The sequence below is a fragment of the Anomaloglossus baeobatrachus genome, chromosome 8 (assembly GCF_048569485.1).
Source record: "Anomaloglossus baeobatrachus isolate aAnoBae1 chromosome 8, aAnoBae1.hap1, whole genome shotgun sequence".
NCBI lineage: Eukaryota > Metazoa > Chordata > Amphibia > Anura > Aromobatidae > Anomaloglossus > Anomaloglossus baeobatrachus.
This window is the reverse complement of record NC_134360.1, coordinates 19,173,364-19,189,789: the sequence shown is the minus strand read 5'-3', so window position 1 is coordinate 19,189,789 and position 16,426 is coordinate 19,173,364. Positions and strand designations below refer to the sequence as shown.

At 45.6% G+C, this 16,426-nt stretch overlaps 1 long non-coding RNA gene across 1 annotated transcript in view; it reads right to left on the bottom strand.

Annotated features, from left to right (window-relative positions):
• The window catches only part of LOC142249085 (uncharacterized), a 145,538-nt gene extending 129,336 nt beyond the window's left edge, over nucleotides 1–16,202 (bottom strand). Inside the window, exon 1 of the long non-coding RNA XR_012724988.1 lies at nucleotides 15,982–16,202. This is a non-coding gene — a long non-coding RNA (uncharacterized LOC142249085). The remainder of the gene's footprint in view (nucleotides 1–15,981) is intronic.
• Between the last annotated feature and the right edge of the window lie 224 nt (nucleotides 16,203–16,426).

Here is a 16,426-nt window from a genome sequence, read left to right as displayed (position 1 = left end):
TACTATAAAGGGAATCTATCATCAGGTTTTTTGCTATGTAATCTTGATGTAGGGACAGAGACCCTGATTCCTGTGATGTGTCACTAAGTTTACTGTGTGCTGTAGTTTTGCTAGAATTGCAGTTTTTTCTGCTGCAGATCTAGCAGAGCTCGAAAAGCTGAGCAGTGCATAACTTTACCCACACCACTGATTGGCAGCTTTCTGTGTATAACCCCACCTACACCACTGATTGGCAGCTTTCTGTGTATAACCCCACCCACACCACTGATTGGCAGCTTTCTGTGTATAATCCCGCCCACACCACTGGTTCGCATCTTTCTGTGTATAACTCCACCCACACAACTGATATGCAGCTTTCTGTGTATAATCCCGCCCACATCACTGATTGTCAGCTTTCTGTGTATAACCCCGCCCACACCACTGATTGGCAGCTTTCCTTGTATAATCCCAACCATACCACTGATTAGCAGTTTTATGCGTATAATTACACCCACATGACCGATTGGCAGCTTTTTGGCTATTACTCCATCCACACCACTGATTAACAGCTTTTTCTGTATAACCCTACACCACTGATTGTCAGTTTTATGTGTATAATCACACCCACACTACTGATTAGCAGCTGTGTAGAACGCCACCCACAACACTGATTAGCAGCTTTTTGTATCTAACCCCACCCACACCACTGATTGGCAGCTTTCTATGTATTACCCTCCCCCCCACACCACTTATTGGCAGATTTCTGTGTATAATTCCCCCAACACCGCTGATTAGCAGCTTTCTGTGTAAAATACTAACCACACCACTGATTAGCAGCTTTCTGTGTATAACTCCAACCCCACCACTGATTAGCACCTTTCTGTGTATAATCCCGTCCACACCACTGATTAGAAGCTTTCTGTGTATAACCCCAACCACACCACTGATTAGCACCTTTCTGTGTATAATCCCGCCCACACCACCACCACTAATTAGCAACATTCTATGTATAACCCCGCCCACACCACTGATTAGAAACTTTCTATGTATAACCTGACCCACACCACTGATTAGCAGCTTTCTATGTATAACCCCGTCCACACCAATGATTAGCAGCTTTCTATGTATAACCCCGCCCAAACCACTGATTAGAAGCTTTCCATGTATATCCCTGTCCATACCACTGATTAGCAACTTTCTGTGTATACTGTATAGTGACAAAAAGCTGCAAATCAGTGATGAGGGTGTGGTTGGACCAGGAGGCACAATACATCTAGATCTCTAATGATGATTCTTTCTTTCTTTCATCTTGGACCAGTTTACCTATGTCAGCATTTTTTCCCTTATTTTTCTTGTTTTTCTTATTTACCACACCACACCATTAGACTTCCTAGTTTACTATCTAGTATCTCAGGGAGGGCAGACAAAAGAAAAAAGAGCATGATGAGGAAATAAGTGCATGAAACATATGCAGGATATTGTAGACAGCAGCACCCTGGATACACACAGAGCTAAAGTCCAGCCTATATTCCTTAGAGAGACACTCCGACAAGAAAAGAAAATCTGAAATCAGGGTACAAACAACATATTGGGGTTCTGAAAATAAATGAAAATTGCAGTCGCAATATTATTAACCAAAGGTAACCAGTAACATATGAAAAAAACAAACATTTGTTCCATAACCTGTAAACACGGCCTCCATTTTTATGCCAATTACGCTTTCTAACAGATTTCCTGTTATTTTGTTTATATAAAGATAAATATCTCAAAGTGTTTTATCCAATATTTCCTGTTGTTTTATAGAAGAGATTAGCCATAAAGGGACATTGAGAAGGTCACTGAGGTTATGAGCAGACGCATCGTGCTCCGTACATCAGGCCAAGGCAAGAGCGCCATATATTTCTGTTATGTAATGGCACTTGTGATAAAAGTTAACGGCTGCGCTCACTGGGATTTATTAAATGTAACAAGAATTCTCCCAAAGATAGCCGTATTTCCAAGAAAAATGGTTACAAACTTACAAAAGCTAAAGTGAATACTGGTATTAAACCACTTACTTTGCATAAAGGGTAAATTTCATTTAAAAAAAAACCTCTTGATGTCGTAAGTCGATCAGTGATGCTCTAGATGCTAAGATCCAACTGAGCGCTAAAAGTTCTCAGCAAAACATTTTGGCCCTTTTTTGGGTGGGCTCTGCCCCAAATTTCCTCGGATAACCAAACCAGCAGTGTATTTGCGATGCTAACCACTACTTACGGGAAGTATGGGCGGAAGAGTAGTCAGGAAAGTCAATTCACAGGAGGACATATATGAGCACAAGGAGTGAACAGAGGCGTAGACAGGTCAATATCCGAGGGTAAGAAATCCAGCAGAACATAATAGTTTCAGAGAGAAAACAGAGATGTGGTCAGGAAACTGTCCAAGGTCAAAAGACAGGAGGTCTCGACAGGAACAGGGAGCAGGCAGAAAGGAGTTGCATAACGGTCCGGGCTCAGAGAGAAAAAGATCAGAGCATTGGGAGAGACACAAACCAACAGCACAACTGCAGAACCAGATAGTACAACTGGCAAGGTTCTGGGCGAGCATGCTCAGTAAAAAAGCCTGAGCAATTACCAGGAACATGGAAAACCTGAGTAATCAGCACTAACATGGAATCCAGTGCTGCCAATTAAACTGCTAGCTCAGAAAATCAGGAAAGTGCGGCAGAGCATCCCCAAAGGCAAGATGCTCTGCACAGAGGAATTGTGACAGTATGTACTTACAAACCTTTACACCACTGGTTGTACCGTATGACGACTATCAACAGAGCTGACCAGGTACAAGTGGAGCATAGTATTAGGGTAAGCACGTCTTCTCCTTCGTTGTAGCAATTGTTGGGACTATGATAGGTGTGGAGACATGGGGGTCAGTGGGTGCTCTTCTATGGAGACATGGGGGTCAGTGGGTGCTCTTCTGTGGAGATACAAGGGTGCTCTCATCCACTGGCCTGGCCGCCTTTCAAAAGACCACACGGACCAGGGCTCATCCCAACTGAACGCTCAAACTCCTTACCCATGGGCAGAAAACTACACAGACAACACAAGGTGCAAGAGCCACAATACTTAGACTTTATTGGATCCCCAACAGTCAAAGGCATATAACACAAAACCATGCAAACCACACGATGTAACAGGCAACAGAGTCTCACCCTTCCACTGGCTCACCAGGGTCTAGAATATTTATGCCTTAGGAGCTTCCAGGGCCACATACTCCAAACCAGCAGCACCCTACTTTTGGTAAGCACCAACTGAGAGTAGGATAGTGACAAGTGTAGGAAGCTTCACAAGCACAGCAAAGTCGTAAGCCAGGTAACCGAATCGTCCCAACCTGGTTTTCTTCCAGTCGAATTCTAGAATCCTTGGCGATAACCTGCACAATATAATCCAGTTTCTGATCCCCTAACCGCCGCCAAGGTCATTAGGCTGGGTAATGGCCTTCCAACCAGGACAGACACCCCTATATTGAAGCCATGTAGCAAAAAAACACCCTGGTGACTCAAGCAGTCCCTTTTTATGTCTACCGGCCACTCATCCAAGGGTATTGTGGCCTTACCGGATTGGTGGAATAAGGCTGTGCTCTTTTTGGGTGGCATTCTAATCCACATAGGTAATTCTCCTGTATAATTCTCCTCTGAGTGAGGTAGACAGAGAGAATGGGGAATTTGCATTAATTATTATTGTGGAAATATGGCACATCTAGCCTTATGGCTGGTGCTCGGATAGGGTCCAACTCCGTCACTCATCCCAGGGTATTGCGGCCTTACCGGATTGGTGGCATAAGGCTGTGCTCTTGTTGGGTGGCATTCCAATCCACATAGGTAATTCTCCTGTATAATTCTCCTCTGAGTGAGGTAGATAGAGAGGCTGGGGAATTTACATTAATTATTATTGTGGAAATATGGCATATCTGGCCTTATGGCTGGTGCTCGGATAGGGCCCAACCCCGTAATCAATTAAGAAGAGAATCCAACACTCAAGCTTAACCTTGAATGCCGGAATTTACATTAAATTAACAATACACAACCTCAGACAATGGAAGGCTCTGATAAGTCCGGCGGAAACCAATGACTTAACAAACATGAGTTACCACTCAAAAGGGACCCATGTCTGGCCAAATGAAGATTAACCCCTGACAGACATTGAACAGGGCTGTGTCTTCACAATAGGTGCTCCTAAATTGCCAATTTATAGATGCTTTTTGAGATACAAATCGACCCCATAGAAGTCTATGAGAGCGTTTGTATGGCTCTGTACAAATTGTTAGGGTTACAGAGTTATATAAAGTTCTTGAAATGAAAACTAAATTACTAATTAATATTTCTGTTACTAAAAATCCTAAGCATTTAGCAACTTGGAATTACACATCACATATTGAAATTCTTCGATGAACGGGCTATGAGATTTCCACGCTACATTTGGGAATAAGGATTAAATATTTAGATACTAAATAAATGAGCAATTCCACTCGTACTACCCAGGCTCGTCTATTAATAATAAGCCTGACACTTGTCAACCTCTGTCAAGACGGCTTCTGGAACCCAACACATGCTTAAATATTTGGGAATATTTTGATTTTCAATTTCAGAGATTTCCATTTAAGTTTAGAAAACTCATGAATATCGTTTCCATCGGCAAAAAAATCAGAGCGTAAATAAATAGTAAATAATTCACAAGATGATTTTCCAGGAAAAGGTTGTTCATGAAAATGTATTCTTTAGTACGGATATCCTAAGGGTCAGCTGCATAGTTGCAATATATAGGTAAACATATAGAACCTAATTAATGGTATAACATACTAGCATAATGAATGCCAGAAGGAGATCACAATGTAATAAACACGTGTCTATTGATACAATGTAATCTAAGGAATGTTAAAAATACTTTTAAGTATAAAAAAGAAGGTAAAAATGTATTGGTAGAAAGAAAGAAGTACCCAAAAGCCCTCACTAAAGAATTTACAACCTCTGATTTCATACACTGTGTATATGCATTTCAAGATTCTGATTAGACAGTATGATTATTGCACAGGTGTGCCTTAGTCTGGCCAGCATGATTATTGCACAGGTGTGCCTTAGTCTGGCCAGCATGATTATTGCACAGGTGTGCCTTAGTCTGGCCAGCATGATTATTGCACAGGTGTGCCTTAGGCTGGCCACAATAAAAGGCCACTCCATAATGTATCAGGTGGTAGACTACCACTCATCTCACATAATCTTGGAGGTGAAAAAGCGGATGGTGAGGTCCTTGGCTGGTGGGGTTACATGTGGTCTGCAGTTGTGTGTATATATATATATATATATATATATATATACATATATATATATATATATATATATATACATATTGTGAGACTGTGACCGGGGTTATCTATGACGGCCGGTATGTCTCGCCCCGGTTGTGCTCACTCCATGATAGAAAGTAAATCCACTCTAGGGTTAATGCTGTTTCCCTACAGGCTGAAGGAAGGGTTAAATGGAGACAGGAACGAGGGGCAGGTGTGCCGGGTGTGAGGGAGTGATCACAACTCCCTGAGTCTCTGCTGGAGAAACATGTATATTGCTGTGGATTTTTGTTTGGACATTAAACACCGTGTGCTGTGAACCTATATGCCTGGATCCCGTGTCTTCTGCTGCGCAGCCGACCGCGCTACCTCACATATGGTGGAGAATCGGCGGGCATGCCAGCCCGGTGAGGTGTACTTCCTTTTCTGGTGATCCGGTAGCACATGTCCTGGATTCAAGCAGCTATACTACGGCCCAAACCCAGCGACGCCATGGAGGACATACTAAGGCATTTGGCTCAGGCTAATGCACAGCAGCAGCAGGCTAATGCACAACAACAAGAGGCTAATGCACAGCAACAACAGGTGAATACCCACCTGCTCCGGACGTTGGAGCAACAGCAGCAACAGCACCAGCAATCCTTGAAATTGCAGGAAAAAAGGCACCAAGAACAGATGGTTCTCCTGGCCAAGTCAATCCGTGCCGGACCGGCAGCAACAACCCCGGGACCGGGTGACGACGGCAGCGTCCGGAAAGCGGTGAGACAAGCGTTGCAAAAGATGACCCCGGGGGATGATGTGGAAGCGTTCCTGGCAGTGTTTGAGCGGGTGGCCGAGCGGGAAAAGCTGCCGACCCCCCAGTGGGCTGAGGTATTGTCGCCCTATCTGACGGGGGAACCCCAAAAAGCGTACCTGGACCTCGGTACCGAGGACGCCATTGACTATGTGACCCTGAAAGCCGAAATACTGGCTCGGTTGGGGGTGAATACCTATGTACGGGCTCAGCGGGTAAATCAGTGGTTCTATGAGGAAGCCAAACCCGTACGCTCCCAGGCCTATGACTTATTACATCTTGTAAAAAAGTGGTTGCAGCCTGACACTCTGAGCCCGGCGCAAATGGTGGAAAGGGTAGTAGTGGATCGTTTTGTGCGCACTTTACCCGTCACCGTTCAACGGTGGGTAGGACTGGGTGACCCGAGTACCCTGGACCAATTAGTGTCCCTGGTAGAGCGGCATGTGGCTACGCAGGACTTGATACGGGACACTGAGACTTTGCGTACCGCCCGTCGGTCCGGCCCCTCCAAGCCTAGGGCCAAGGACCCACCGCCGACACCGGTACAGGAGTCCGCTACCATCCTGGCTGAGGCCGCGCCCGCCGTTCCTGAGGTCCGGAAGGCCATGTACCCTAAACGACAACTTGTCAAGGGGGTTTCCTTCCCTATTAGATGTTGGCGGTGCCAGCGGGTGGGACATATGGAAGCCCAGTGTCCCCTGACCACGGAGCCCATGGATTGTGGGGTTACCCGGCGGGGTTCAATGTATGCTCAGGTGGTGTGTACCGCTGACCTGGTTCCCCCAGAGACTGAGCCCCACTTGTGCCAAATACAGGTGAATGGATGTCCGGTTACAGGATTGTTGGATTCCGGAAGCTTAGTGACCCTTGTGCGATCCACCTTGAGGGCTAAAGTAAAGGCCACAGGACGTACCGTGGGGGTGGTTTGCATACATGGGGACCGCCGAGACTATCCCACGGGGATTGTCACCATCACAGCACCTTGCGGTCAGGTGCAACATGAGGTGGGACTGCTTAACACTCTTCCTTATGACGTGATCCTAGGACGGGATCTGCCCTATTTTTGGACTTTATGGAAGGGAACCCCTAGGTCCCCTCCGATATTGGTCAGTCCGGGGCCTGAGCCCTACAATCCTGAATCCGGGACACCTGCCGTAGGGGTCCCCATGATATGTGAACCCGATAGGTCGCCCCTAGAGGTATTGGCAGGAGAGGCTGAGACGGTCGAGCCCATCCCGGACTTGGAGGCATCCCCGGATGCGTTTGGGACAGCCCAACTCCAGGACCCTACGTTAATACATGCCCGGAATAGGGTGTTAGTAATTGACGGGGTGGCCCAGCTGCCCGGTGCCCAGGTAAGGTACCCCCATTTCGCTCTTAAACAGGATTTACTCTACCGGGTAGATGAAATACGGGGCGTGGGGGTGGAGCAGTTGGTGGTGCCCCAGCCGTATCGCCGGCGGGTCCTCGACTTGGCTCATAAACATCTGATGAGTGGCCACCTAGGGGTCAAGAAAACGCAGGAGCGAATATTGCAAAGGTTCTATTGGCCCGGGGTCTTTGGGGAGGTAAAACGGTTCTGCGAAACCTGCCCGGAGTGTCAGCTTACCGCACCACTGGTCCACTTTCGCAGTCCGTTGGTGCCGTTACCCATTATAGAAGTCCCTTTTGAACGGATAGGGATGGATCTGGTGGGGCCCCTCGTAAAGTCTGCTCGAGGGCACCAACACATCCTAGTGATCGTTGACTATGCCACCCGGTATCCAGAGGCGATACCTCTCAGACATACTGCGGCGAAGCTTATAGCTCGGGAGTTGTTTTCTGTGTTCTGCCGGGTGGGGTTGCCCAAGGAGATCCTTACGGATCAGGGGACCCCATTCATGTCTAAAGTGACCAAAGAACTATGCCGGCTACTCCAGATCAAGCAGTTGCGTACGTCTGTGTATCATCCTCAGACGGATGGGTTAGTAGAACGATTCAATAAAACCCTGAAAACCATGCTAAGAAGGGTGATCTCCAAAGACGGGAAGGACTGGGATATGATGCTTCCCTATTTGATGTTTGCCATCCGAGAGGTGCCACAGGCATCCACGGGGTTTTCGCCTTTTGAATTGTTATACGGGCGACATCCCCGGGGATTGTTGGACCTGGCAAAGGAAACATGGGAGCAAGAGCCCACCCCCCATAAAGGTGTGATTGAACACATTTTAGGAATGCAGAACCGCATAAGCGCGGTCATGCCAATTGTGAAGGAGCATTTACAGGAGGCTCAGGCCGCGCAAAGCGGCCGCTATAATAGACAAGCCACCGTGCGGACCTTTAAACCCGGGGATCGGGTGTTGGTATTAATCCCCACGGCGGAGAGTAAATTCCTGGCTCAGTGGCAAGGCCCCTACGAGATAAAGGAAAAAGTCGGGGTGGTCAACTATAAAGTATTGCAGCCCGGTAGGCGGAAACCTGAACAAATATACCATGTCAACCTATTAAAACCGTGGCAGGAACGGGAAAGCCTGATGGTTGAGTTTCCCCCATCTCCCTCCTCTTCGGGTCGTTCACTCCCGGCTTCAGCGACCTCCGGAGAGGACGAACCGGAAGTAAGGATCGGAGAAGCCCTCACCAAGCAACAGAGGCGAGAGGCCAGACGGCTGGTTCAGCAGAACCCCGATGTCTTCTCCGAGTTGCCGGGTAGGACCAGTCTGATACGACATGACATTGTCACCGAGCCCCACCTGAAGGTACGCCTGAAGTCATACCGCGTGCCGGAGGCTCGAAGACAAGCCATATCAGAAGAAGTGAAGACAATGCTACGCCTGGGGGTCATCGAAAAATCCCGGAGTGAATGGGCTAGTCCCATTGTCCTAATACCAAAACCCGATGGCTCCTTAAGGTTCTGCAATGACTTCCGGAGATTGAACGAAATATCCAAGTTCGATCTCTACCCCATGCCCCGGGTGGATGAGCTGATTGATAGGCTGGGACAGGCGCGATATTTTACCACGCTCGACCTGACCAAGGGGTACTGGCAGGTGCCACTGACGGAGTCCGCCAAGGAGAAAACCGCTTTTGTTACGCCGGAGGGTCTCTTCCACTATGTTGTCTTGCCTTTTGGGTTACATGGCGCTCCGGCCACGTTCCAGAGGTTGATGGACTTAGTGCTGGAACCCCACCAGGCGTATGCATCAGCGTACCTTGATGACATCATTATTTACAGCCCCGATTGGCAGACCCACTTGGAACAGGTACAAGCGGTGGTGGACGCGCTTCGAACAGCCGGATTGACAGCCAATCCCAAGAAATGTGCGTTGGGACTCACGGAAGCCCGCTACTTGGGCTACGTGATAGGCCAAGGAGTGATAAAGCCCCAAATTAACAAGGTTGAGGCGATCCAGAAGTGGCCTAGACCCCTGACCACAAAGCAGGTTAGGGCCTTCCTGGGTATCGTGGGGTACTACAGGAGGTTTGTAAGAGATTTTGCGGGACTATCAGCCCCCTTGACGGACCTTCTCAAAGGCAAGAAGTCCGTCATGGTGCGCTGGACTCCGCAGGCCGAGGACTCCTTCCGGGCCCTGAAGGGGGTCCTGTGCGGACAACCCGTTCTGGTCAACCCTGATTTCCGGAAGGAGTTCATAGTACAGACTGACGCCTCTGAGGTCGGCCTGGGGGCAGTGCTGTCTCAGGTGGTTCAGGGGGAGGAACACCCCGTCACCTTCTTGAGTAGGAAGCTCACCCCTCCCGAGCGGAATTATAGCGTAGTGGAGAAGGAGTGCCTGGCGATTAAATGGGCCTTGGAGTCCCTACGCTATTACCTGCTGGGACGGCAGTTTCGCTTGGTGACTGATCACTCTCCGCTGGTCTGGATGAGGTCCGCCAAGGAACGGAATGCCCGGGTTACCCGGTGGTTCCTTTCTCTGCAGAACTTCCGGTTTACGGTTGAACACCGGGCCGGTAGGTTGCAGGTCAACGCCGATGCCTTGTCCCGCGGCCCGTGTTTGATGGCGGGAGTTCAACCCCGCACGCTTGAACTGAGGGGGGGGGTATGTGAGACTGTGACCGGGGTTATCTATGACGGCCGGTATGTCTCGCCCCGGTTGTGCTCACTCCATGATAGAAAGTAAATCCACTCTAGGGTTAATGCTGTTTCCCTACAGGCTGAAGGAAGGGTTAAATGGAGACAGGAACGAGGGGCAGGTGTGCCGGGTGTGAGGGAGTGATCACAACTCCCTGAGTCTCTGCTGGAGAAACATGTATATTGCTGTGGATTTTTGTTTGGACATTAAACACCGTGTGCTGTGAACCTATATGCCTGGATCCCGTGTCTTCTGCTGCGCAGCCGACCGCGCTACCTCACAATATATATATATATATATATATATATATATATATATATATATATATATATATATTATATATATATATATACATACATATACACACAGTACAGATCAAAAGTTTGGACACACCTTCTCATCTCTAGAACAACTGTTAAGAGGAGACTTTGTGCAGCAGCCTTCATGGTAAAATAGCTGCTAGGAAACCACTGCTAAGGACAGGCAACAAGCAGAAGAGACTTGTTTGGGCTAAAGAACACAAGGAATGGATATTAGACCAGCGGAAATCTGGGCTTTGGTCTGATGAGTCCAAATTTGTGATCTTTGGATCCAACCACCGTGTCTTTGTAGAAAAGGTGAACGGATGGACTCTACATGGCTGGTTCCCACCGTGAAGCATGGAGGAGGAGGTGTGATGGTGTGGGGGGGCTTTGCTGGTGACACTGTTGGGGATTTATTCAAAATTGAAGGCATACAGAACCAGCATGGCTACCACAACATCTTGCAGCGGCGTGCTATTCCATCCGGTTTGCGTTTAGTTGGACCATCATTTATTTTTCAACAGGACAATGACCCCAAACACACCTCCAGGCTGTGTAAGGGCTATGTGACTAAGAAGGAGAGTGATGGGGTGCTACCCCAGATGACCTGGCCTCCACAGTCACCAGACCTGAACCCAATCGAGATGGTTTGGGGTGAGCTGGACCGCAGAGTGAAGGCAAAAGGGCCAACAAGTGCTAAGCATCTCTGGGAACTCCTTCAAGACTGTTAGAAAACCATTTCCGGTGACTACCTCTTGAAGCTCATCAAGAGAATGCCAAGAGTGTGCAAAGCAGTAATCAAAGCAAAAGGTGGCTACTTTGAAGAACCTAGAATGTCAGACAGATTTTCAGTTGTTTCACACTTTTTTAAGTATTTCATTCCACATGTGATAATTCATAGTTTTGATGCCTTCAATGTGAATTTACAATTTTCAGAGTCCTGAAAATAAAGAAAACTCTTTGAATGGTAAGGTGTGTCCAAACTTTTGGTCTGTACTGTATATATTTATTTATTTATTTTGCTGTGTTGAATCTATATTGTGACAAATCAAAGTTCTTTGAATGAGAAGGTGTGTCCAAACTTTTGGTCTGTACTGTATATATTTATTTATTTATTTTGCTGCGTTGAATCTATATTGTGACAAATCAAAGTTCTTTGAATGAGAAGGTGTGTCCAAACTTTTGGTCTGTACTGTATGTATATATATATATATATATATATATATATATATATATATTATATTATGTGGAACAGTGAGTGGTACCATTACAAATAATTAAAATAACCCTTTCTACACCTTTGTTGATAAAAAAAATACAGCTTTTAGAACAGTTCTTACATCCGGAATATGAATAGATAAAAAAATTATTCATTTTAGGTTAAAGAAATAAATAAAATATTAAAAAAAAATAAATCTAGATTAAATAATTAATTGAGAGAATTCGGTGGTCATTGGGTAGAAGTCGAGTCGATACTTACTTTAAGGCGCATGAACCTATTTCTGAAAATAGAAATCTTTTGGAAAAGATCAGCATGAGGAGTCCCCTCAGCCCAGAGGCAGGTTCTGTACGTGAGGCGCTTAGACATTTTGAAGGAACAGTACATGTTCCTTTTCACATCAGTCAGATGTAGTTATGAGTGTTTGTGAAATTACCTAGAGATTAAAAGCCTCTCAGGACTCTCCGCAGCAGAATACGAGGTGAATGCAGAAGCAAATGAAATGACTTCTGTTCTACTGCAACAACTTTTAGACACTTAATTTAAAAACTACTGTAAAATGTAACTTATTGGTAAAAATGGGACAAAAAAAATAGTGATTATTATTGAAAATAACACCTATTTAATTTCTGTAAAAGTTCCAAAAATATAAATTTGTCTACATATTAATAATTCAATGGAATGGGTCTCCAGAAATTGACTTATTGTTTAAATAATTTTGTTGATATACATTTTAATTATAGGTTGATAAGAAATGTAAGAGGCAGGCTCAGGAGCTGAGCCCGCACCATACTAGTTAGATGCTGGCTGCATTAAAGCAGGTTTCAGCAATGTAATCTGAAGACAGCATGCTGTAGGAGTTAAAACAGAGAATTCAGCCCTGCATCTCTTATCTCACAGTCATTTTCCTCCCAATTTTTTGGGAGGAAAAGTGCATCTTATAATCTGAAAAATACAGTACATGCTGGTGAAATAGCTTTATCCTTTTATCTGTATGATATTGTTGCCCTATTTGTAAATAATAAATATTAAGACTTTAAAAATCTGACTCTAAAGGGGGCTTTACACGCTACGATATCGTTAATGTTTTATCGTCGAGGTCACGTTGTTAGTGACGCACATCCAGCATCATTAACGATATCGCAGCGTGTGTCACTTATGTGCGACCTAAAACGATCGCAAAAGTGGCAAAAATCATTTGCCGTGGAGAGGTCGTTCTAAAACCAAAAATCGGTGACCTCTCATTAGCGATGTTGTTCCTCATTCCTGCGGTAGCACACATCGCTGATGAGGAACATCTCCTTACCTGCCTCCACTGGCAATGCGGAAGGAAGGAGGTGGGCGGGATGTTTATGTCCTGCTCATCTCCGCCCCTCCGCTTCTATTGGCCGACCACTTAGTGATGTAGCGGTGACGTCATTGTGACGCCGAACGCTCCTCCCCCTTGAGGGAGGCATTGTTCGGCAATCACAGTGCCGCCGCCGACCAGGTAAGTGCGTGTGACGCTGCCGTAACGATAATGTTCGCTATGGCAGCGATCACACAATATCGCACACACGACGGGAGCGGGTGCTTTCACGCTCGATATCGCTAGCAATTGCTAGCAATATCGTAGCGTGTAAAGCCCCCTTAAGATCATATCATTTGTGCCATCAATAAATTCCAGTCCAACATTTTAGATGTTGTGTTTTTGCCATTCCTAAAAACCTCCTGCAATGTTAGTTTAAGCCTCTTATCTTTATCATTAGTGGGTCTCAGCAGCTCTTGAGTTGTATTCCAACTCCTCTCCCTTCTGTGATTAGTAGCTTTTGTCTATGGAAATGTGTACTGAAAGTCTGATGTGGGTGGAGGCAGCTGTCCCTGTTCTGCTACAAACAAAATCTAAAATGTTTCACTCTCAGAATGGATGCATACATAATCAAAGTGATACATTGTTGAACTCAGCGCCTATAACTACAGCAACAGGAGCAGGCTCTGGTCACTGTATTTACAGCCAGATGCTAAATATTTAAAGGGAATATGTCAGTAGATTTTGTTAGCAGTTAACAGTTAGCAGAAATCTACTGACAGATTCCCTTTAAATAGTTGTCATCTGCCTGTAAGTACAGTGATCAGAGCTTGCTCCTATTGCTGCAGTTTAAACACTTAAAGGGGTTGTCCACTACTTGGACAACCCCTTCTTATTCTTATTCTCACTTCTGGTGGTGGCCTAGTTTCAGAGGTATCGGCGTTTGCATTCCCAGGGCTGACGGGAGGTCACCAGCTTTTCTTTCCCCGCCTTTGGACATATTATTATTATTAATATTATTATTTATTATTATAGCGCCATCAATTCCATGGCGCTTTACATGTGAAAAGGGTATACATAATAGGGACAAGTACAATAATCATAAACAATACAAGACACAGACAGGTACAGGAGGAGAGAGGTCCCTGCCCGCGAGGGCTCATAGTCTACAAAGGATAGGTGAGGATACAGTAGGTTAGGGTGTACGTGTAAGCGACAGGAACTGAGAGCTTCCTGTTGATTATTCATATAATATAAGCGATTGAACCATTGCAAGTTTACATCTCTTTAGTTAACTTAAAACTAAAAAAAGTTTAAAAAACCCTCGAAATTTGAATCACAATCTATTCCTTCTTAAGAATAAATATGTAAAAAATCTATAAATATATGGTATCACTGTATACCAAAAAATCTACCAAAAATATACCAAAATCTACATCTACATCTTTTTAATTAAAAATCATGATCTAAAAGATAAAAGTAAAAAAGTAATTAATTTAACCAAAAATAAAAAAACTGATTTAAACAGTAGGGCATTTTGTAAATTAATGTCCCGCTTATTTTATAAGACACATTCCAAATTTAGAGAAAAAAAATAAAAAAATATGGGGTTCGTCCTATAATCCTGTGGTGTTTTACCGGAGGAGGGGCGGCAGCGGTGGTGGAGCAGGGTCACAGGAGGCAGGGGCGGTGGTGGAGTAGGGTGAAGCTGCGGGCTGTGCAGTGGGTGTCCCTGTCCCAGATGCTCGCTGCGGGCACTGTGAGGCAGGAGGAGCATCCAGAAACTGTCGATGGTGCGGGCTTCAAAGAATTGGCACCTGGAGGCGGCGCATGCGCCGATGGAGCTCTTGGCTCAATGATAAGCTGAGATCTCAACTGTGGATGCACCACCTACAGGCGGCATTTTCCTTAAGTCCGCTGCAAGGAATCAATGGGCTGAAGGCGGCGCATGAGTAGATCAGATCTTGAGCCGAGAGCTCCCTCTGCGCATGCGCTGACTCTGGGCGCCAATTTTTTGAAGCCCGCACCTTCGACAGTGGCCCCTGCCTCACTGCCTGCAGCACAGCGCCAAGGCTGCAGCACAGCCCGCCACCTGCAGTAAGCTCGCAGCACAGCACCCACAGAAGCTCTTCTGACCCCTTTCCACCACCCCCAGTAAGCTATATTCAGAATATAAGACGCACCTCTCATTTTTCTCCCATATTTTTGGGAGTAAAAGTGCGTCTTATAATCTGAAAAATACAGCACATGCTGGTGAAATGGGATTATCCTTTTATCTGTATTATATTGTTGCACTATTTGTAAAAAAATAAACATTAAGACTTTAAGAATCTGACTCTAAGATCATATCATTTTTGCAATAAATATATTTCAGTCCAACATTTTAGATGTTGTGTTTTTGCCGTTGCTAAAAGCCCCAAAAATGTCCTTTTTATCCATTTTTGGACTATTCAGTTGTTTTTACGCTATATTAAAAATTTATTATTTCTGAAAAATCCGAGCACGCAGAACTGCTTCATAATTCTGCACCGCGTCTTCATATTTTAGCCCAGGAACAGAATCGTGTCACATCTCGACCAACAAATAATGAGGTTATCCACCTTTGATCAACCCCTATTAAAAATTAATTTGATGATATGTTTAGTAAACATTCCGAACGCCCACTCCTTTCACCTAAGCACAAAAGCTGCATCCACGGTATGATTAGCTTGTCAGTGCTGTATTTTTGAAGGACTGTAATGATTTCTTCGGTCTGCTGTGGCACCGAAGAAAAAAATAAAAAAAAACCATTATAATATAGTAGCAGAAACCTGATTCAATATGACCTTGCAATTTTCAATAAGGAAAAGTAAATTTTAAAGGGAACCTGTCACCCGTTTTTTCAGTATTGAACCCAAAGTCTCACCTTCTGCAGCTCCTGGGCTTCATTCTATAAAGGTGTACCTTGTTCACGGACTCTCCTTGCAGACCCCAGAAACAACTTTATAAAATCTGCCGCCACGTATGCAAACAACCTGTTCTGGTTGGATGGGCGTGCTCTTTTTCGGCTCCTGTCCTCCCCCCTCCTGCCGTTGTTTGCCGTCCTCGTTTGATGATTGAAATGTCTGATGCCTCCGTCATCATCCACGTAGTTGGGTTGAATTTCGCGCCTGCGCAGTCATTCCCGGCTCACGCAGGGTGCCATTGTGGGCAGAACCGAAAACATAGGTGCGCTTGCAGAGAACTTACAGACCTAGCACACCTATGGGGCAGAACTAAGTGCACCTGCGTAAGCCGGGTATGACAGTGCAGACATGTGATTCAGCCCAGCTACGTGCATGATAATGGAGGCGTCAGACACATCAAACAAGGATGGCAAACAGTAGGGAGACAGAGTTGAAAAAGTGCACTCCCCATCCGTCTAGAACAGGCTTCATTCTGACACTGTCAGGCTTAGGGAACACGGTTGTCAACTGACAA